We start from the raw sequence: 23,550 nt of genomic DNA, 5'->3' as shown, positions 1-23,550 counted from the left end.
TGAAATACCAATAGACACAAATGCAATGCGACCAATGTGCAACCAGGCCATGGTTGGTGATGGTAAAAGGTTTTCATTTGAATTTCAAGAAAATCATAGGGTACTATTTAACCAATGATCCTATGAAAGGTGAACACGTAAACTAATAATGCTACTTCAGGTGCTAATAAAACTTCAGCAGACTGGGTTAATACCAAAAGCTGTCACTTGTGATGAAGGACTTGTGATGAGGGTGCTAACAATATAAAGATAATAATTTCGTGTGGCTATTTCTAGCCGGGTACAGCCCTTGTAAGGCAGACCATCCGATGAGGGTGGGCGGCATCTGCCATGTGTAGGTAACTGCGTGTTATTGTGGTGGAGGATAGTGTTATGTGTGGTGTGTGAGTTGCAGGGATGTTGGAGACAGCACAAACAACCAGCCTCCGAGTCATTTGAATTAACCAATGAAGGTTAAAATCCCCGACCCGGCCGGAAATCGAACACGGGACCCTATGAACCGAAGGCCAGTACGCTGACCATTCAGCCAACGAGTCGGACAATGTAAAGATGAGAAAGATTTTATGTGTGACTTCTGAGAAGCCTTTTATTAGAGGTCAGTGGAGAAAAGATATAATCCTTTCATGATCCACCACATCTGATAAAATAACTGAGAAATAATTTTAAGAAGTTCGATTTCAAAGTACGATTTCACTGGGAAGGGAAAATTTGCAGTAGGGCCCACATTGAAAAATTTTGTCTGAAAGATGTTCGACTTGCCCCTCGCTTGTCTAAGAAATACATCACATTCCCTCCAATTTCTCCGATGAGGGTATGTTTGGCAGTAAGTGTTCTAAGTCACTCTGTTGTTGCAGGCATGTTAGTGCATGTAGGGATTAATTTCTTGCCACCAGTTTCTGCTTTTTCTGCTGATTTAATTGAAATCTGTGATCTTTTGTATGATATTTTCAACTCGCCAAAATGTAGCAGCCCAAAGCAATATAGGATGCCTCTTTGTAACAAATCTGATCATTTAAGGATGTTTGAAGAAAAATAAAGAATTTTTGAAACAAATTGTTTTTCAACATAAAAGGCCAAGGAGTAAAAATAACCCACAGTACATCAAAGGATGGATGGACAATATCACAGATCTTACTTTACTGTGGAAAGGATTTAGCGATAGGTTTGGTTTCAGCTTTCTGTTTACCCGAAGGTTGACTCAATACTGTATTGAGAATGCATTTTCGATCAAAAGAGGGAAAGGAGGTAATAATGTAATGCCTCTAAGTTTTGCAGTCCTATGCGGACAGTTATGGTCAATAATTTTCTTTCCCCATCCAAAGGTAGTAACTGTGAAATTTATACTGCATCATTCCTAGTGAGACAAAAGGACTTTGTAACAAAACTTTTCAGTCTTTCAAATACACAGCGATTACAATATAAATTATAACACTATATACATACCTGTAAATATACAAACTAATATACAAAGAATGACATGTTTCGTTCTACAAGAACATCCTCAGAGTTTTTCAAATCTCTTAAAACATGCTTATTATATGTACAATATTGTTTACATTCTGTGCGTAAACTTGTCAATGATAGAGAGTTTAGTGACAACATGAACCAGCTTATATCGGACAGGTAGAGCACGAAATGGGCGTAGATACTAAGAACTTTTGGGCATTCGTTAAAAGTAAGCAAAGGAGCCCCTATGTCAGTGTAATGAAATACAATGGAAAAGAATTAATAAGCGACAGCTCTGTTGCTGACAGTTTTGCAGGCTATTTCTCATCTGTATACTCAGAGAAACGGATGCGGTATGATTTACCGAAATATGAGAATACGGAAATAGATCCATTGATGAATGTACTAAATGTTAATGAAATTAGTACTACCGAAATTCAAAACGCAATACGAAACATGAAACCTAAAAAAGTCGCAGGCCCAGATCTAATCCCTCCGTATGTAATTAAAGGCTGTGGAGATATTTTATTACACCCTCTCTCAATTATTTTTAACATTTCGCTAAAAAGTGGAACTTTTCCTACAAAGTGGAAGATAACGCGAGTTAGTCCGCTTCACAAAGCCAGGGATAGGTCAGTAATTAATAACTACAGACCCGTTGCAATTTCTTCCGCTTTAGCAAAAGTCTACGAACAAACCCTATATCGGCATGTATTCGAAATGTAGAAATTATCATCAGTGACACCGAACATGGCTTCAGACCGGGGAAATCGACAACGACAAATTTGTTGGAGTTCACTCATGAGGTGTCGGCAGCCATGGATACAGGAGACAAAGTGGATGTAGTTTTTAGAGATTTTAGAAAAGCATTCGATAAAGCTGATCACGATGTACTTTTGAATAAATTAGCTTATTATGGACTCTCTTACAGCTTAATAAAATTATTTGGATCATATCTCTCTGATAGACAACAATTTGTGTCTTATAAGGGATTTGAATCTCAGTATTACAATAAACGATCTAGAGTCCCACAGGGCTCAAATCTTGGACAATTACTTTTCTTACTGCTTATTAATGATCTTCCTAAATGCGTACAGTATTCAAACATATTACTATTCGCAGGCGATGTAAAAATTTTCAAAACCATTCGTTCACAGGTGGACTGTAGATTTCTTCAGAAAGACCTCAATAGCATATCACATTGGAGCGTTATTAACAAGTGTCATGTAATGGTATTTTCCAGGAATAAAAATAAAATTAGTCACTCGTATAATATTTTGAATACTAATCTGTCATCAGTGAATTTTATCAAGGATCTTGGCGTGCATTTTGACGCAAAATTGACGTTCTCTCTACACATAAACGAAGTAGTTGCAGATGCTTACAGAATATTAGGATTTATTAAGAGATGCACACGTGATTTCACAAATCCAGAGGCAATAAAGCTATTATACAACTCCTTTGTAAGAAGTCAGCTGGAATATGCATCGACCATTTGGACTCCCACACTTAAACTAAATGAAAACAAAGTTGAAATGGTGCAAAACAAATTTCTTAGATACCTTACGTACAAAATAACTAATAATTACCCTAAATTTGATTCGTATGATGACTTAATGAAACAACTTGGCTATAAGTCCTTAGCAAAATGACGAGTAATTGCAGTTCTTCTATTTGTCTACAAATCATTTAAAAATCTTATTGGTAGCTCTAACTTGCTCTCTCTGTTCAACTTGTCTGCCCCTAATCCATCTACACGCCCGAAATATGTTACTTTCTACTGCTCTAGATCAAGAACCCAACAACATAGTAATTCACCAGTGTTAAACTCAATGAAAATTTTTAATAAATAGAGCAATGAGTATAGACTAGATATATTTGCAACTACATACACACCCATAGTAAAACAGTGTAAACAAATAACTTATTTATTTTCTCCTCTAAGTTAAAATCCCATTTTGCTGATTCCTATTGCTAAGCTCATAACTTTAGTTAATATTCTAGTTTCTAGTTATACTATCTACCTCATCATCATTATTCTCTTCGATAACATCACTACCATCATGTATAATTACAGTACTAATGCAACTTTAAAGCAGTTCGTAAATCATTTTCATTGTAATATTTTAAATACCTTATTATAGTATGTGCATATGTAACTGAATATTTGTAATACTATGTTACTGAAGAAAAGTGTATTTTTTATTTCATTTATGACTTTATTTTACAAGAACTTTCATAAGAGATATTATAATTTTAATTTAATATTTGTTTTTATCTAATGTAATAGTAAATGTATATGTGTTTCACATCATTCGGTTTGTACCTGTCTGAAGCACAATAAATAAATAAATAAATAAATAAATAAATAAATAAATAAATAAATGACAAAAATAAATTTACAATATTAATATAATGAAAAACTTACGTACTTATTTAAGTTTTTCAGGCGAGTTGACGACAGACGGTCAGATTCCATCGAACATCCGGGACAGGCCGTCGGCGACTACGTTCTCCTTCCCTCTAACGTGAATAATCGTAAACTTGTACGCCTGCAGACGTAGAATCCATCTGGCCGTCCTTCCTAACTCCTTAACGTTAGCGTTCATCCATGACAATGCCGGATTGTTGGTGTGTATTAAGAAATGGCGATGTTCAATGTATGAATGGTACTTCTCAACAACTAAAACCACTGCTGAACATTCCTTCTCATAGATGAATACTTGAACTCGGCACCGAGGAGGAGTTTTCTGAAATATGCCACGGGTGCTAGTTTCTCGTCTTCCACCCTTTGATTTAAGACAGCAGAAACGGCAATGTCACTGGCGTCACGCTGTAGAAAAAATAATTGGAGAAATCAAAACTATGCACGACGGGGCTTCACATAGGGCATCCTCAGTTTGGAGAAGGCTTCTTCTTGGGGACCACTCCGTTCGAAACGGACATTTTTTCTTTTGAGAAGTTTCAAGGGGGCAGAACAGACTACGCGGTATTACAGTGCGCTGCGCCAAAGTAACATCAGTAGTTCACGTTCTTTCCGCGGATACACTCGCCTTGGTCGGGTAATCTACCTATACATTAAAATAATATACTAAGAAGGCTCTGGCAACTCCGTCCTACCCTTCTATTGATCCGATATGTTTCATTTTTTATTCTCTCCGGAATTTCCTACCGGTTTCACTTGGGACAGTTTGCAACAACGAGTTGTCTGATAATTAAAAGCACCTGCTTTGATCATAAGAAAATACATAAAGGAACGTGGAAGATGCCAGGAAGCACAGTTGTAAATCAAATAGATCATGTACTAGTGACTATGAGGCATGCACCATCCATAATTGACGTAAGGACGTGCAGAGGGCCAAACTGTGATTCTGATCATTGTTTAGTAAAAGCAATAGTGAGACAAAAATTGGTAGCAGGAGAGAGGAGACAGCCTACGGAAAGAAGGAAATGGTATTTGGAAAAACCGCAACAACCAGAAGGAAAACAAGAATTCCGGTCAAAAATGAATAATACTTTACAGACGATTGGACAAGTATGTGGAATAGAGGAGAGGTGGGCAAAAGTCCAAAAGTGCATACAAAATGCGGCACAAGAAACACTGGGTATAGCTAAAAAGAAAATAAATATTTGGTTTGATATGGAGTGTGAGGAAGCGATTGGAAGGTAGAATGCAGCAAGGGCAAAATGTTACAGAGGGATACAAGGTCAAATAGGGAAACGTATGAGAAATGCAGACGTGAAGCTAATAACATCTGTAAGAAGAAGAAAGGAGAGATGATTAAGAAGAAACTAGAGAGTATAGCGACACAAAGGTTACAGAAGAGGACAAAGTAATTCTATAATGAAATTATTTCAGGAAAGGGTATAGGCCAAGATTGAATGGCTGTAAGAATAAAGAAGGCAAACTATTACAGGATGAAGAGGAAATAAGTGAAAGATGGACCGAATACTTCCGAGAGCTCCTTAACAAGGAAAGGGAAGAGGTGGAAGAAAGTGAAAGGCATGTGGAGCAGAGTGAGCCAGAACAATGGATAAATGCCCCCACATGGAAAGATGTAGAAAATGCTTTTGCAAAATTAAATAACCGTAAAGCAGCAGGAGGAGACGGAATAACAAGTGAACTGATTAAAAATAGTAGCAAAGAAATTCTACAAGAGGTAGATGAATTTATTATTAAGATTTGGGAGGAAGAACGGATACCTGATGGGTGAAATACAGGAATAATTTTCTCAATATATAAGAAGCGAAATAAATACGTATGCACTAATTATAGGGGAAATACATTACTGAATGTCATCTATAAATTATTTACAAATATACTATTACAATATCTGACTCCACATGCTGAAGAGAGATTGGATGAAGTACGGTGTGGCTTCAGGCGAAATAGGACCACATTAGATCAAATATTCGTGGTACGTCAAATGATGGAAAAATACTATGAGCATAATATAGATCTACATATGTTATTTGTAGATTTTAGACAAGCATTTAACAGTATATACAAGGATAAGCTATATGAATATCTGGAGACGGTAGGAATACCACAGAAACTGATTAGGATGATCAGAATCACTTTAGGAGAAGTAAGGGCAAAGGTGATGGCGGATGGAAGAATTGGAAATGAGTTTGCTCTTAATGCAGGAGTCAGACAAGGTGATGCACTCTCAGCTACTTTGTTTCATCTGGCAACTAACCAAGTCTTTGAAAAACTAGTGGATACCGGAAATATTATATATAAATCTAAACAAATTTGTGCGTATGCAGATGATGTAGTGCTAATGGCCAGGAATGATAGATAATTGAAGGAAATGTTTCTTGAAATGGAGGAAGCAGGAAAAGAGATGGGCTTGGAGGTGAATGACAGTAAATCTGAGTATATGCATGTGACTATTATAGAGGGCAGAAGAAGTCAAGGTAATCTGACAATAAATGGGCATAATTTTGAGAATGTATGAAGTTTTGAGTATTTGGGAACCATGTTGACAAACAATAATAGAATAAATGAGAAGATTCATCGTAGGATAATAGGGCCTAATAGGTCCTATTATGCAAATCTTAAATTATTTAAATCCTGTCTATTGTCTAAACATACAAAATTCAAAATATATAAGACCCTTATTAGAACTGTAGTGACGTATGGCTCAGAAGCCTGGATGCTTTATTTGATGATGCAAATAAATTAAGAATATTTGAAAGAAAGATTACTAGACGAATATATGGCTCAATTCAAGACCAGAATGGTTAGAGGATAAGAACGAATGCTGAGATACAGAACATATTAGGCCAGGAGGATATAGTTAGATTTATGAAGGCACAGAGATTGAGATGGCTTGGCCATGTGGAAAGAATGGAGGAAGATCGAATGCAAAGAAAAGTAGTTCAATCCCGAGTAGATAAAAGATGGCGTCAAGGAAGGCCCCGTAATAGATGGAGCGATGAAGTTGAAGCCGACCTGAGGGCAATGAACATCCGCCTATGGAGAGCAGCCGCTCAGGATCGAAGTAGATGGCGGACTATCGTAGAAGAGGCCAAGGGTCACACAGGGCTGTAGCGCCAGATAAGTAAGTAAGTAAGTAAGTAAGTAAGTAAGTAAGTAAGTAAGTAAGTAAGTAAGTAAGTAAGTAAGTGAGTGAGTGAGTGAGTGAGTGAGTGAGTGAGTGAGTCAGTGAGTGAGTGAGTCAGTCAGTCAGTCAGTCAGTCAGTCATGAGGCATTGATAGGTCTCCTATATTCATCCAACTTTGAGTAATCATAAAATTAAATCATTAAATGATCTCTCCAATAATTACAGGTGAAGGCTTACCCTAACCCGCAATACATGCTGTACTTAGCAGGTTGCTAAGCGACTAATATTTTAATTAATATTCTGATATTTGTGTGATTTTTTATTTTCACCCTCAGTAATGTCATTGCATGCAGCCATGTTTGATTACTACCTGTCAAGCCAGAGGGTATATACTTCCTCTAATCATGGAAGAATACTATTCCCTGCTAGATACTCTTTGGTTCTATAACCTTTCCCACCTTCCATAATATTCAGCAGTTGGCAGAACGTTCCTAATAACTTACATGCTGCTATGAGAAAAAAGAAAAACAAACCCTGTGGGTGGGGGCGGTAGAATAACAGCAACGGTATCCCCTGACTGTCATAAGAGGCGACTACGAGGGTCCTCAGGGGCTCTGAACGTTGGAGCGTGGGTTGGCGACCACGGACCCTTAACTGACTCCTGGCATTCCTTCCACTTACATGTGCCGGGCTCCTCTATTTCATCTATCCAATCAGACCTCTCTTGGTCAACTCTTGTTCTTCTGCGACCCCGATGCTATTAGATTTGCGAGGACTAGGGAGTCTTTCATTTCCATGCCCTTCGTGGCCCTTGTCTTCCTATGGCCGATATCTTCATTTTTAGAAGTGTCGGATCCCTTCCATTCTTTCCCTCTCATTAGTGTTATATAGGGGATGGTTGCCTAGTTGTACTTGCTCTTAAAACAATAATCACCACCACCACCTGTGAGAAAAAGTCTACGTACAAAGAGACCCCATCATTATCTGGTAACACCTATCGAAGGATAACCTAGCTACACTAGAAAGAGAGACGGCGATGTATCTTAAAATGTTCTCTGCCTGGCAAGGAACGCTCCCTATAGAATTATCTACGAGCTCACAAGACAACCGTTCTATTTAGAACTGCGATTAAAAATACCATGGACTTCTACGACACAATACCAATCTTTACATCAAGAACTGCATGATATAGAAGCGATCATATGGCGAATATTTTTGCCAAAGTGACGTGACGGTGACGTCAGAATGGATGAATTCTGACTACGAATTGCGGAATACCATCACGTGCTTCTTATTAAATGTTCATAAAAGGGCAGACAAAACAATATGACTACGACAGGTACATCAAGACGAGCAATATGACCTGCGGTGCAGCACGTGTCCTCTAGGAATTTTTTTATTTCTTTTCCAACGCGTTTTGCTCGTTTACTCTTGGTATTTGTTTTGGGATCCCTTTTGGTCCTGGGAAACATTTGTGCGGGTGGTGCAAGCTTATTCATAACACTAATACCCAACTTAAAGTTATAAATTTAATTTTGGGTTTCGTATAGCGTTGATGACACTATTGAAAATATTTTATTAAACAGTTCCACCTATTCAATAAATGATCGCGATAATTCTATTAAAAGTATATTTCAATCTCCTAGGACATCTTCAGCATAAAAAGTGAAAAAATCTTGACATTTTCTATCAATCTCCTAAAAGTTCTTCCCTGTATTATCTGTGTTGTTAATACCATCTCTGTCGTATCTCCCTCTTCACACTTTGCACACACTTATTGCCATTCTTACTCTTGTAAACATGATTATAAATATGGTTTGTGAGTCTGACATTATCCATTATATGATCAAAGAAATTAACTCTCTTCCTGATCATATCAGACGTTCTTGCAGTTTATTTATTTTTGAAGAGGTCTGCATTCTTTCTGTGTCTGAACTCCCCATTTTCAGTCTTTAAATAGCCCCAGACTTTTCTAAGAACCTTTCTCACCTATTTCTTTAGCTCTCCTGCAGCAAGCTCTTCTGTTTTTATGGAGAACATATACTCTGTAGCTTAAAGACATTCTGGTTTGATCATCGACCTATATTATGGGTTTGATTACTGTGTTGTAGTGCCTGATTTTAGTTTTGATGTACAGACTCTTATAATAGGTATCCTTGGTCAGTTGATAAGCTTGTTCCCATTTCTTTGATCTTGATTTATTTCCTTCTTTATCTAGACCAACCATTTGAATTACTTCCTCCAAGTAAATTTTCTACCCTGTTGCCATTGATGCTTTCACGGCCCGTACTTATAGACATGATATAGGCTTTTTGGCTTATGCCGTGTCAAGAAAATAAGGTGAAATTCTTTACGTTTCGCAGAGATCGTTGCTCTGCGTCACCAGAAGGAAATCCCGACTCTCCACGAGAAAAGGCTTCTTAAACAATGAGCTTTGAATTTAAACGTCATAATAGTAGTGAAATTGGTAGGTCATTCGTGACCAGATGGCTCCCCAGACGGGGTACAGTGCTAGCGGAAGCTGACGGAACCATCAGAATCAGTCAGAGGGTCACATAATATGACACGTGTACGTAACATATGACTTTGACAAGTGTATGGCATTAACAAGTCCAGATTGAAATATCCAGCGATGAGGAACGTGCGAATTTGGAAAACACCGACATGAAATAACAATAGTGAAGGAACCGGGAAGGGAACTACCTACGTAAATCTTTAATGGCTGGCAACCAGGCATTGCTTAATTGATAGTCAGTGTCCCTGTTGAAATTGTTAGGATTTCTACCTATTTCCACACCTTCTCGTATAATCCTGGACCTATAGTGTCTAGTGTGGGTAAGAGGTCGAGCATCTTAGAACATGACATCATGACCCGACGATACAGCGTGCTTGGCTATTGCTGATTTGTCTGGCTGGTTGAGACGAATATTACGTTCATGTTCCATGATACGGGTACCAATGGCCTGGCATGTTTGGCCAATGTATACCTCACCGCAAGTGCAGGGAATTTCGTATACCCCAGGATGTAAACATGGGGACAATTTGTCCTTGATTTTACTCAGACTGTGACCAATTTTAGTGACGTGACAAGCACGGCTTTTATATTGTGTTTGCGGAGGACCTTGACAAGTCGAGGCCACTCCAGGTTATTTTATTTATTTATGTATTTATTGGTTATAGAATGTCCCAGTGAGCTAGTGGCTCAAGGATGGACTGCCTTTTACAATCACAGCCTTTCAGTTTTCAGTTTCAGTTAAGAGATAAGGTATATAAATAAGAAGAAATGTTTTACAAATATTGATTTACATAATAATCATTACATCATAAAATCATTATTTTACATGAAAAAAGAAGATACCGTATTCAAAATAAACTAGACTTAGGTGGAAAAATGCACAGTCGTTATCGATTTATTCTCCAACATACTGTTCAACAAAGTACCTGCGTACATTTTTAAATCTGTACAACTTACTGATTTGTTTCAATTTTGGAGGTAGATTGTTAAAGATGGTGCTTGCTGAATACGAAATGCTTTTAACACAATATTTGGTGTAGTGTTTGTGGAATCTTTGTAAAACTGGTTTGCTGATCTTGTGTTGTGGGTGTTTGAATATCTTTGCTGTATCGTAGTTCTGTATTAACAGAAAGCAAGTTATCTTTATACCTGAACATAAATAAAGCTTGAGATTATTTAATCTGGCATTGTACTGGTAATATGTTTATTTCCTGAAAAACTTCCACTGATGGTTTTAGTGAATCATATCCATAAATCATTTTTAAAGCTCTCTTTTGGAATATTTCTAGTTCCTTTACAACTTCCTGTGTACTTTTACTTTATACTTTATGATTTTCCTCCAGATATACAGTAACAAAGACCCATTTGATCTTTTAAATGAGAAAAGTAACTGTTACAGACTATACTCAAATAAACAGAAATTAACAAAGCAAACTTCCACGTCCTCCCTATTCATGTTGCCAGTGCCCAGTGTGCCTGGTTTATTTCCACACCCCCCAATAACCAGTAGGACAGTGACCACAGCTACCCCTAACAGCGTATATCTTTTCAGTCTCCTCCTTAACCTAACTTCACTGCTTTTGTCTGTAGCATTCTTCATACTTCCCTGCCATACTCCAATGATGGCCCTATATTGTTCGACACTAATCATCTTTCTTGTATCACTGAACTCGTCCTGTCCGCACCTCACTCCCACTCCGCCCATTTGGCACACTTCACACTACACGTCCGCCCACCTCACTCGCCTTGGTTAGACTGCTGTGTACAATTTTTCATGTACATAAGGTGTGAATGTATGAGGGAGGTATATAAGTTTCTTAAGTGTTGGTTGTTAATTCCATAGTCCTTCAATCTTTTTGGTACTCCAATTGCACTAATAATTTTTTCTTTACATTTGAGATATGCTCATTCCAACTTAAGTTATTGTCTAAAGCCAGGCCTAAATATGAAAACTCATTGCCAATTATTACTACATTACTGATATTGGAAATTTGTGTTGGTTTATGGAATATCATGTATTTTGTTTTCGAGGTGCTTATTACTAGATTACTTTTGTTCAGCCAGAATGTTAGTATGTCCAGATCTATTTGCATATACTACATAATCTTTTGTTCGCAACTGCTGTCATAAAATACAAATATATCATCTGCAAACAGGAATATCTTACCAGTAAACTCTAGATAACTTATATTATTAATAAATATGGTCCCAGTACTGACCCTTGTGGGACATCATGTTTAACATTTTCGACGGGCCCTTTAGTTTAATTGATATTAACGTATTGCTTCCTATCAGTTAAGTAATTTTTAAACCACTCAAAGGCTATTCCTCTAATTCCTGCATTTGCTAGTTTATTAAGTAGTAGGATATGTTTAACTGTGCCAAATGCCTTTGCAAGATCTATGAAAAGTCCATCCGCTATTTTATTATTATCTAATGCATTCTGTATAAGGGACACTATGTCAAAAGCAACTGAAAGTGTACTGTGTTTGGGTAGGAAGCCATACTGAAATTTGAAGAAGAAATGTGTTTTCGTTAGGAAATTCAAGACTTGTTTTTTTATTACTACCTCAAGTACTTTTGCTAGTGAAGGTACTATACATAGTAGCCTGAAATTACTGGGGTCAGACTGTGTTTCTTTCTTAAGAACTGGTACCATTCTTGCAATTTTACTTTTATGTGGTATTACTCCTGTTTGCAATGACAAATTAATTATCTCAGTGAGCAACGAGGCCAGATGATTTACACACCTCTTGAGGAGTATGTTATTTATTCCGTCATCTGTATAGTTATTCTTGTTGGCTAGTGATTCTATGATTTGTGTAACTTCCTTAACATCTGTTGGCCTAAAGTACACAGAGTTGCAGATCGCATGATTGGATAGCAAAGATGGGTTACATGGACAAGATCTTTAACCAAGTTTTCAACTACATTAACAAAAAAAGTGTTAAAAGCTTTACAGATATCTTGACTAGAAGTGTGTTGAACATTTTCATACACAAGTTCTATCAATAACTTTTGGTTTACTATTAGTTCTACCAAGTATCTGGTTTACTGCCTTCCACATTTCTTTATTAGTATCCCCTTTTCTAATTACATGATTATAATATGATCTTTTTAGTAATCTTTTTCATTTTAATTACGTCCGTGCAACATCTTGTATACTCTTCGATAGTTTCGGTTGAAGTTTGTTTAGCTTTAGTTTGGGCGTATAGGATGCTTTTTCTTTTTACCACTTCTAGGAATTTTTGTGTGACCCATGACTTATGTATATATTTTCGTGGTGGTTTTTGCCTGATATTTGAACTAGCTACTCTAAGTCCCTCACTAATAAAAGCACAGAGCTGGTCGTATGCTTTGTTCACGTCAGCAGATAGATTTGAACATGTATTTCTTGTGAAAAGTAATTTAGCTTAGTGTAATTTATCTCCATGTTTGTTTGTACACTTGCGTCGCTACTGGAAGGAGTGCCGGTACTCTCTTTAATTTGTGCTGTTACTTCTAGAATTAGATTATTATGATCACTCTTATTATATTATATAAATAGTAATCAGCAGTGGCAAAGTTTGAGTGTATGTGGTCAATTAATGTTGAAGATGTGAGGGTTATTCTTGTTGGTAGCCGTGTATTGTAGGGGTAAATATTGTAACAATTCAATAAAGATGTATTGCTATCTTTAAAAATCGACGTTATCATCTCCTACAGTATAAGCAATGAGTTTGATTTTCGTGTATTGCACAAAACAAGTTCGAGGTCTATCATAAAGTTAGCAGTATTACTCTCCTTTGGGTTGTAATATGAAATTACGTTATATCTCCGGTTTTTCTAAGTAATTCTATTTGGAGAATACTGTGATAACTGTTAATGATCTTAATGACTTTAGTTGTCCATTTTTTTGATACACACATTGACAGTCCCCCTCCAGTACCCTCTCTAGCTAGATGGTAAGTTTCAAAGCTAGGTATTATAATAGGATGTTTCTTCATCTAATAGCCAATTTTCCGTTATAACTATAATGTTAAGTTCTGTAACCTCGTCAATAACAAGCATAATATCCTCAAACTTATTCCTAACACTTCGTGCATTGATACAAATGCATTTAATTTAGAATTTAGAGCTTGATTCCTAGTTTGTAATTTGTAGTTTTCTATAGTGTGACACTGGATCTCAACAGAACTTGTTATTTCTTAATTCCTATAAATGTCCTCTGCCATTTAAAATCAGTATAAATTCGTAAGAATATAGTACCTGCAGTGTTTACTGTCCGTGTTTATTCTCGAGGTGTGTGATTTGTGCCTCGTTGCTGATGAGCAAGCTTGGCCCATCCCTAGCTTCACGGACGTAGATCTAGCAATCCCTTGTCCATGTGACAAATATTTTGCTATTCTGCTTTAGTAGCCTGCACCTTCTTGTAATGTTCTCATTCTTGGGCGAAAGATGGTCGTTAATGAATACTTTGCGTGATGGGCAGTTCAGTCCAATATCTTGGGTGTTTAACACTCTTTTCTGTATTCTCGCATTCACTGTTTCGTCCTTCTTCAACCTGTTAGTGAATTTCACCACAATTCTTCCAACGTCCCCACCTCTTGACGGCAGACGACGAGCGACGTCAATCTACTGAATACCCAAATCAACCCCCAATGCCCCAGCTGTTTGTATTACTAAGTCATACACATTTTCTTTTGTCATTTCTGGCATTCAACTAATTAGCAAATTGTTCCTGCGGGTGTATTTTTTAAGGTCTTCTGACCCATCTAATGCCTGTTTGGTATCATTGTTTACACTCACCAGAGATTTTTCTATTTCAGATATTCTTTTCTTCAACTCACCTATGAGCGTTTTGAACTTCTCAATCTGGTCATTTATGAATACTGTCGCTTCCTTATAGCACTGAGTTCATCCATGAAGGAAGTTTTCAGTTCTGCAACAGATAATTGTATCTTCTCCGTAATATCCCTAACTACGTCACATTCGCTTAGGTTAGGTGGCGGGTAACAATCGTCACGTTTACATTTCCACACCTTTTTCGGATCACTTCTTACAGCCTCGTAAGCCATTTTGACGTTCACAATCCCCTTCACAATTAACGAATTCCTCACAATTTCTCACTTTTTTGTCGGACGGAGAACAAACATTATTAGGCGCTGCCGCCAAGTTGCTCAGAAGCTGTGTCGTAGTTGACAGCCTCATCTATATTACGTATTGTGTCGATAGACTTGTTAATTTGTAGAGCACCGGGTAATTCTCGTAAAAATTGCTTGTTAATGACGCAGACATCTTCATTTCTCGGAGCAAAAATTGCTATTTGACACAGCTTTGAGTGATCGGTGAAATGCTGTGCCCACGTTTGTTAAAAATTTCAGTTATCTGCGTCCGTAGATTTGGCTGGGCATTGCATACACCAACAAACACTTCCGGATATTATGGACTGAATGTGTCTCCTCGTGTCTTGGATCGGATATGGCTTCGTACACCATAGACTTAAAATGGTTCCTTGATTTGTATTACCTACCGCATGTACGTTGCCTAGCGATAGTGAATCTATGCATTTAATCTTGGTGACAGCACGTTGGATTGTCATATTCCAACACTCTTTTTCTGTCGGGTTTTCGTTCATAACTTACCAACGAAAGCAAAAGTGATTAATCCGGCTTCGAGGTGCATTCGGACCCCTTTCCATCTATCTAGGCTTATGTTGAAAACGTGAAATCTCTGCGTGCCGTAGATTTGCCTTGGAATTACGAACGCACACACACACACACACACACACACACACACACACACACACACTCACACACACACACAGACAAACACTTCCTTTTATTATTATTATTATTATTATTATTATTATTATTATTATTATTATTATTATTATTATTATTATTATTATTATTATTATTATTATTATTGGCCTAATTTCTTACAGACACAAAGTCTACAGTGAAATTCATGGGAGTGATCTCAAGGAAATTTATAATTATATCATTGGTTACATGTTAGCAATTAAAGTAAACTGCCGAAATACTGACCGAATTTAGGATGTGTGTAATCTAAAAACCACTCTTTATGTATGATATGCTAGGTTATTACTTCAACTTTAATAATGTGTAAATCGTGTTTATAGCCGTTGCCTAAATGATATACAAGACCTGGAAGAACGGGATTAACGGGACGCTTGAGGTTTTTATTCTCTCCGGTAGATGTCTGGGTTATGGGCTGTTGTCAGTCTACTACAACTAACATCTAGTGTAAGATTCTCGCTACATGTGTGATATGTTTGCAGTTTATTAATGGTTTTCGTAGTATCTTTTGGAGTGCTACCAAACCAAACCCCATGGCACTACAGCCCTTGAAGGGCCTTGGCCTACCAAGCGACCGCTGCTCAGCCCGAAGGCATGCAGATTGCGAGGTGTCGTGTGGTCAGCACGACGAATCCTTTCGGCCATTATTCTTGGCTTTCTAGACCGGACCACCATCTCACCGTCAGATAGCTCCTCAATTCTAATCACGTAGGCTGAGTGGACCTCGAACCAGCCCTCAGGTCCAGATAAAAATCCCTGACCTGGCCGGGAGTTGAACCCGGGGCCTCCGGGTAAGAGGCATGAACGCTACCCCTACACCACGGGGCCGGCTTTTTAGTGCTTCAGCTGTGCTAATTATAGAAGCCAAATAAAATGCCATCCTTGTTTAGTGTTTACCCCGCTCATAGCTGCCTCTGTGGATCCGTGGTAGAGTGTCGGCCTCCGGATCTCAAGATAGCAGGTTCAAACCCGGCAGAGGTAGTCGGATTTTTGAAGGGCGAAAAAAAGTCCATTCGGTACTCCATGTCGTACGATGTCGGCATGTAAAAGATCTCTGGTGACTCATTTGGTGTTTATCCGACAAAATTAATTAAATCTCAGCCATAGACGCCCAAGCAGAGATCCGTTTTATTCTCTCTGCCATCTAGTGGGCCTAGAGTAAAACGGAACGTCGAAATTGACGAGCAGACAGCCAGATGGCGTCAAATCGAAATGTCTGCACACGGTAGCTGAGGCCATACGATTATTATTATTATTATTATTATTATTATTATTATTATTATTATTATTATTATTATTATTATTATTATTATTATTATTATTATTATTATTATTATTATTACCCCGCTCATAAACATGAATGTGCCAGACGCAGGGGTGATCCTACCACCAGATTAGGTTAATGTAAAACCAGAAAGAATTCGATCAACTACAGCTTCACCTACGGAGGAACTTCTCAATCTCCTGTGAGCCTATGTGACAAAATTAGCAGTTCAAGTGTCCACTCTACCTCCATAAGACTCCCGAAGAGCTAAATACAATAAATACTAAAAAAGGACTTTATCTTGTTGAGGAAGTTAATTTATAGATATTTTATCAGATATAATTATAAGCCTCGACAGGAACTGAAAGAATTTCAATTTAAAAAGAAGGCAAAAACAACAAAATTACATAAGTAAATGAAATTATAAAAATTCTAGTAACGGCGTTTCAAATGCACTATTTCTCGTGAAGCATATAGAAGATTATTGAAAGAAAAACATTACATTTTTGTGAGGCTACCTTGAATATATCTGTTTTGATTTTGGCATAGAAAACCTCCCATTGCCATTATATCAATGGATTGTCTAGAACTTCCTCGGAGGAATACATTTAAAAATTGCACTATGTACACTAATGGAGGGATAATCTTGAAAAAGTAAACGCTAGAGCTGCATCGGTTCTTCAAATTATTTTAGACGGACAGGTACGGAATAAATATTATGTATTTAATTTTTAAATTTTTCTTCTTGATGGCATTTTCATGATATCTACTAATCTTACTCCCCAATTTCCTACTTCTCCATAGTCTCATTTACATCCCTCATCAATTTGCAGTCAGCATCTCTCCTGCATAATTTCCTACAGATGGACACCTCATAGACAGTGTGTTCCTTGTACCCTGTTCTGTGTATTTGGTAACAGAATGTTATATTTTATATTTCCTTCTTTTATCTATCGGTCATTTCAAATGTATAAACAATTTTCTGTTTTCATGTTCTATTCTTCCACATGTGTTATGTAAATATGTATAAATTGTTTAGTTATTATTATCATTATTATTATTATTATTATTATTATTATTATTATTATTATTATTATTATTAATAGTAGTGATGATAGTAGTAATTGTTGTTAGTATTGTTATTATTTGAATGTATTATATCATCTGTAATTGGAGATGTAATGACTCTGTTGATAAATAATAAAATAAAATAAAATAAAATAAAATAAAATAAAATAAAATAAAATAAAATAAAATAAAATAAAATAAATCAAACCTCCGCTACCTTAAAGATATCCGGCTCTGTCATAACCAGTTTCCACACATCCCCCCAAATATGCTAGTAAATATCCTGCTTGCCTTGCGTTGTTTGTACCGACGAGGAAAATTACCACCTTTTCTTTACCCTCCCTTCCCTTCTTATTTCTTCAACATCCACCTTAACCTACTTAGTGGATATTACTTTACCCTGGTTGTCTTTGCTCCACACACTTCCTCCACATGCCTCTCAATAATGTCACCCATTACCAAAACCTCAACTCCACCCACCTCATTAGATACTCCTCTCCTGGTCTCCCTTAACTGCCGTGGCCGCTGCAGAATCTACTCCCTCCTCCATTCTCTCCCTCTGACAGCCCTATTCCATCTCCTTCTTCTTATCCTCTACACTATGTTTCTCTTTCCTACCGTTTCCGTTATTCTCACCTCTCCACTCCTCTTTATAATTTTGTTTGTTCTCCATCTCCATCTGGTGTTGTACATGCAGTGACTTATACCGAATCCTCACCGATATCACTGTTAAATTCACTGTCTGTTGAGGATATTTAGCCCTAATTCTCATTTCCCTCTTTATGTATTCCACAAATTATTCCTTTCCTTGCCCTTCCTATTTCTCACTATTTTGACTGACCTTCATTCCTGTTGTCCGTCGACACACTTTCCATTACAGCATTTTTATGGGTCAGTTTACCATATATTCATAGGATGTATACCATTCCTACTAAAACGAGCCTGATCCAATTTCTCCATCAATCATCGCCAAGGTGGCAGATTCCCTATCATTTGTTTACATTGCTTTTTCTTAAACGTTTTCAAAGTACTTGGAAATTTATCGAACATTTCCCTTCATAATTTATTCCAATTCTTTATTCCTCGTCCGATAAATGAATAGTTTTCCCAATTTGTCCTTGAGTTCCAACTTTATCTTCATATTATCATCTTTCCTATTTTTAAAAACTCCGCTCAAGCTTATTCCTCTACTAATGTCATTCCGCGCCTTCTGTCCACTGACAGCTCGAAATATACCACGTAGTTGAGTGTCTCGTCTCCTTACTCCAGAATCTTCCCAGCCCAATGTTTGCAACATTTTCTTAACAATACTCCTTTGTTGAAAGTCACCCAGAACAAATCGTTCTGCTTTCCTTTGGATCTTATCCAGTTCTCGTATCAAGTCATCCTGGTGTGGGTGCCAGACACTGGAACCATATTGTAATTGGTGCCTTATCAGAGACTTATAGGCCCTATCCTTTACATCCTCACAACAACCCTTAAGCACTTTCATAATCATGTGAAGAGATCTGTAACATTTCTTAACAACCTCGTTAATTTGATTACCCGAATTAAACCGTTCCTCATATTAACACCTACGTACCGTACTTACAGTGTTCCCCATGAGGTACTATCACCCCCCATCAACATATTAATTACAACTGAGAGGACTTTTCCTTTTGGTGAAACTTACAACTTGACTTTTCATCCTTTTTACCTTCATACCTATGTCCGTTGTCCATCTCACAACATTGCAGGTCCTTCTGGAGTCGTCCACAATCCTGCAACTCATTCACTACTCTATACAGTATAACATTATCCACAAATAGTCTAATATGTGATTCCAGACCTTTACCCATATCATTTATACAGGGCCTTTCACTCAAAGTGGGGCCGGCCGGTGCAGCGCAGCGGGTAGATTGGCGAGCTGAAGTTCAGACGAGCACACGGCAACTCGCTGAGCTTGGTGCCGGGAGAGCACCCGTATTAATCGCTTGTAAATAACATGCACACACAATAACGCAAAACCAAAGACAACTATTTTATCTTTTCACAGAAGATGTTGGAAATATCCTCCACCTGCATCTACACATTTCTGGCTTCATGTAAGGAAATTTTCATTCATGCTCATTAGTTCATCTACCGAGATAGCCTCAATTTCCTTCGTGATATTTTGTTTGAGTTAATCTAGAGTGTGAGTGTTTGTTGCATGAACCTTATTTTTCAATTTTCACCATAAATAAAAATCTCAAACCGTAATATCTGGCTATCTTGCGGGGCACAATGGTTTACTAATTACCCTGTTGTCAAAAATTTCCTCAATTAAAATGACTCGTTACCCGTATGCGCGGTTGCCGGGTCTTGCTGGAAATATCCAGATTGGCATTCATTGTCTGTCAATTGTTAAGAAATGGTACGAGAATGTCATTCCTATATCTCTGCCCAGTTATTGTGGTTTCAAAACTATAGGCCCTATTATCTTGTCTGCAGTTACTGCCGCCAACACTCCCATTTTTAGACTCTAGATGCACTCAAACAAAATATCACGAGAGAAATAGAGGCTATCTCGGTAAAGAACTATTGCGTATGAATGAAACTCTCCTTAGATAAAGCCAGAAATGTGTATTTGCAGCTGAAGGACACTTTCAACATTTTCTGTGACAAGGTGAGAAATTATTTTACTTTGATTATGCGTTATTTTGTGTATTTTTATTTACATGCTATTCATACGGGCGTTCTCCCGGCTCCAAGCTCAGCGAGTTGTCATGTGCTCGTCTGACCTTCAGCTCGCCCATCTCCTAGCTGCGCTGCACCGGCCCCACTTTGAGTGAAAGATCCTATATATAGATATAAAGAAAACATAAATGTATAATAATACTGCCCTATGGGACCCTCAGCTTAATCACTACAGTATCAGATAACACTACATCTACGCTAATTCTCTGAGTTCCATTTTATAGAAATTTAGCCACCCATTCAGCCACTTTCTCCACGTTCAGTTATTAGGTAATTTGAAAATTAACACAACAAGGACCCGTATAGCCTGTTTATAAATTTAACTTCATTTAAATGGATTGAAGAGTAAACAAACAAAAGGGTTCTACAAGAAATTCAAGGGAAGGGAGAACTGATTTTAACGATACAAACAAGAAGAGATAAATTCACTGGCCACATCTTGGGACACAACACCTTTCTTATCAATCTGCTGGAAGGAAAAATCACGGGAAGAAAAGCCGAGGACGACCGAGACTTAGCACAGAGTCTCCTGGTCTCCATTATGATTCTTATTACGAAATGAAAGGAGCTGAGGACAGGAAAGAATGATTGCATAGACAAAGCATTGCATTTAGACGCTGATGATGATCTTACATTAGAATTGACAGACTAGTCTGATTCCTTGGCTAAGTGATCAGCGTGTTAGTTTTCGATCCTCGGACGCCCCGGTTTCATTCCCGGGCTGGTCAAGAGATTTGAAAGCTAAATGGTTAATTTCCTTGGCTTGAGGACTGGATATTTATGGTTTCTGCAACATTCCTACAACTCACATATCAGAACCACACATAATACCGTGCTCTCGTTCACTACAGTTACACGCAAGTCCCCATATACGGTGGACGCTACCCACCCTCATCGGTGTATCTGTTTTACAAAGGCTGCACGGTCTAGCAATAGTCATGCGAAATTATTAGCATAGAAATTTAGATGTGCATGGAGACGAGATTTCTCCGTAATTAATGTCGTAGGTACTTGTGTATGATATACAATAGTCTAGAAGACCGAGCTTAAGATTTCGAAATATTGTAAAGACTAGGAGAAGCTGTACTGAGAGGCGCCATCTGATACTGGGTACGGAGATGATGGAAAAGCTTGGTTGTGGCAGTTGTCGATCTTAATGGTCAGATAAAGTTCCTCACGATGGTGATGCTGATGAACCTGAGTCGGAACTTGAAATAACATACTCTCTCCTCTCCATTAAAAAAAAAAAAAAAAAAAAAAGGATAATGTGGTTAAGAACTATGTACGGTACCGGTTCGGAATTAGCAGGTTTTGTTTGAGATTAAGTGTTGACATTTTGGTAGTTCATGTTGGGGAATAACGCAACACTGAGCATATTTAGATCAACCCGGCCATTTATGATGCTTATTATGGAAGCAAACAAGTTTTACTGTAGCTCTGTTGCATAAGTGTTGGCTGCAGTATTGCTCTCCTATTTGTCTGTTGTATAGCAAGTTGTTTTGTTTTTGTCATTGGAAGAAATGTATGAACCTCTTGAAATTGTCCCTGTATGTCTTTGTTTGGTCCTTTAAACAAACCATTAATTTGTTCGGGTAGACTGCCATCTATTAGCATCTCTGTAGCGTTTCAGAATGGTTTGTCTGACAGATATTTCAGCGAATAACCTTGGCTGGTCAAGGCCTGAGACAAAATATGCTGTGGCCACTCCCTGACATTGAGTCCTGGACTTACATTTGGGTTTAATTGCCCTATACTTTATTTAAATGAACTTTTTACTGAAACAGCTTATTACATGATACATCGGCTTATTGTTTTACCATAGAACTGCTAAACCTCACAGTTATAATTTTATAAGATCCCTTCCAGATTCTCCTGTGAAGCGCATTCCTTACTTGAGGCCTCTGTTTTTATAATAGTATGAAGTTAGCGTCATAAACTTGATTTGCTTGCTTTGTTCAGGAAATAATGCCTTATTTTATGTGTCAGTTTAGGGACACTGTTATTACTAGCTATACCCCATGCCCTTTGAAGGTAAATTTAATTAATACATCGTTTCAAGATACACAGCAATTTGACTCGAAAGTCTTGTCATCTTGTTACTTCGGAATGTGGCACTTCAAGATGGCGGTCAATGCCTTACCAACCTACGGTTATATCTTTCTTTGTTTTATTACGATCTGTTGTGTGTCATGATAATTGCCAGTATGATAATTGTTGTTATTTTTCTAGCATGTATATAGATTGTGTGACAGTACTTCACAAGTTAGTATGAGCGTAGCGCAGTTAAAAGAATAACTAGTTTGATGTAGTCATTGCTTGAATCAGAACTGGCATCTTTTCTCGGTGAATTTATATTAGATTGCAGTTGAATCGTTGGTTTGGTAGTATAAACGAAAGCATATTATTTTGCATAAAGGTGTGTAGTGCCTGTATATTATATTTAGCTGTATTGTATTGATATGTTGCTTTTGAGATAGTGTTTTTTTTTTTAGAAATTGCTAATTAGGTCTGTATACCCCTTGTTATGATTTGATTTTTCTGTCAGTAGCTCTTTTCTCACATTAACTGTATTTGGTTTCCAGGTGTAGGTCTACGTTTCTTCACCTTCATATCCAGTAGGCAATTTGAAGTTCATATAGTTGCTGTGCTTCTTGCATATCACTGGAAGAGATTGTGAAGTCTGTTTGCCAACTGTAGTGAAAAAAGAAGAATCTACATGGAATAGTGCCATTTTAAGAGTGATAAGTGTTATGAGTTCATTTTTAGTTGTGTGTGTAAGTGATGAAAATGCAGTTGATTAGTTCTACAAATACAATACGTAATAAGTGGACATGACACTTTGCAGTATCTCGGTACAGATGTCAAGAAATGTTGTGTTTTAGAGATGGAGGAACATGACTGTTAATGATACTAGGATAACTTTTACTGGAATGGAATATTCTCTTCCTATTGAAGTTGGTTGAAAAGGTACGTACATGACATATAAAATTTGTTAGTTTTTGTTTTTGTCTGTGAGATATAGTTTTGCTAAATTGTAAGGCACCGTAAGTTATATTGATGTTTGGTCATCCGTGAAGTACTCTACATCAAGAGACACAGACTATCATGCACACATTTCTTAGCAGTGATAGGATTTGTCGATCTGCTTCCGTCGTTATTTTATGGTCAGT

The 23,550-nt window shown here is 37.4% G+C and overlaps 1 protein-coding gene across 2 annotated transcripts in view; it reads left to right on the top strand.

The window, feature by feature from the left end:
• Nucleotides 1-22,278: 22,278 nt before the first annotated feature.
• The window catches only part of wts (serine/threonine-protein kinase warts), a 252,134-nt gene continuing 250,862 nt past the window's right edge, over nucleotides 22,279-23,550 (top strand). Inside the window, exons 1-2 of one of the 2 annotated variants that reach the window (XM_067136256.2) lie at nucleotides 22,279-22,411; nucleotides 22,963-23,347. The gene's annotated coding sequence lies outside the window, so the exon portion shown is untranslated. Of the gene's footprint in view, nucleotides 22,412-22,459; nucleotides 22,797-22,962; nucleotides 23,348-23,550 lie in introns of those variants that run through there. The other variant, XM_067136255.2, reaches the window with a different exon arrangement.

The sequence above is a fragment of the Anabrus simplex genome, chromosome 1 (assembly GCF_040414725.1).
Source record: "Anabrus simplex isolate iqAnaSimp1 chromosome 1, ASM4041472v1, whole genome shotgun sequence".
NCBI lineage: Eukaryota > Metazoa > Arthropoda > Insecta > Orthoptera > Tettigoniidae > Anabrus > Anabrus simplex.
Note: the sequence above shows the minus strand (reverse complement) of the source record. Positions and strands in the feature narration are given on the sequence as shown.